Source organism: Rhinoraja longicauda, chromosome 30 (genome assembly GCF_053455715.1).
Source record: "Rhinoraja longicauda isolate Sanriku21f chromosome 30, sRhiLon1.1, whole genome shotgun sequence".
Lineage (NCBI taxonomy): Eukaryota > Metazoa > Chordata > Chondrichthyes > Rajiformes > Arhynchobatidae > Rhinoraja > Rhinoraja longicauda.
Window position 1 is genome coordinate 20,685,840 of NC_135982.1, and position 1,163 is coordinate 20,687,002.

Genomic DNA, 1,163 nt, shown 5'->3' on the forward strand with positions numbered 1-1,163 from the left:
TCCGGTCCGGCCCGGTGTTCCGCTGCGAACGTTGCCTCTTACAGCCGGAAAGTTAGTTCACTTCCTAAATACAAATCCCCCGCCGAGTCCGCCCCACACTCCTCCCCCCTCTCCACATGCCCCGCCTCCATCTCCCCACACTCTCCCTCTCCACATGCCCCGCCTCCATCTCCCCACACTCTCCCTCTCCACATGCCCCGCCTCCATCTCCCCACACTCTCCCTCTCCACATGCCCCGCCTCCATCTCCCCACACTCTCCCTCTCCCATGCCTCTGTCCCCTCTCCCCACACCACTCTCCCGCTCACCAACACCACTCTCCCTCTCCCCACACCACTCTCCCTCTCCCATGCCTCTGTCCCCTCTCCCCACACCACTCTCCCTCGCACCAACACCACTCTCCCTCTCCCCACACTCCCTCTCCCCACACCACTCTACCTCTCCCATGCCTCTGTCCCCTCTCCCCACACCACTCTCCCTCTCCCCACGCCACCCTCCCTCTCCCCACGCCACTCTTCCTCTCACCACACCTCCATGGCCCCTCTCACCACACCTCCATTGCCCCTCTCCCCACATCACAGCTCCATACCCCTTCTCCCCACAGCTCCATGCCCCTTCTCCCCACAGCTCCATGCCCCTTCTCCCCACAGCTCCATGCCCCTTCTCCCCACAGCTCCATGCCCCTTCTCCTCACAGCTCCATACCCCTCTCCCCACGCCTCCATGCTTTTACTCTCTCCTCAGGTCAAAAAGGCTCCCACCATTGAATAAGATATGAAAAATGCAGAACAAAATACAAACTGCTGGAGAAATTCAGCAAGATCTGAGAGGGGCAGGAATTGTCACATTTCAGGTCGATACCCTGCATCAGGACTGATGTAGATCATTTACCTGAAACATCGATAATTCCCCCCCCCCCCCCCAACCACTGGTGCTGTTTGACCTGCTGAGCTCCTCCGGCAGTTGGTTTTTTTTTGCTCCAGTTTCTAGCATCTTCATTCTCTTTCATCTCCATGAAAAATGCCTACGCAGTATATGTAAATATTCCAGAGGACTGCTCATCCAAACGCACCCCAGCCCAACAACGAGTTCATGTGTCCCAGAGGCGTAGAAAAATAGAAAAGATTCAAAGCCCACAAAGCTTCACAAAAACACTATGAACTTT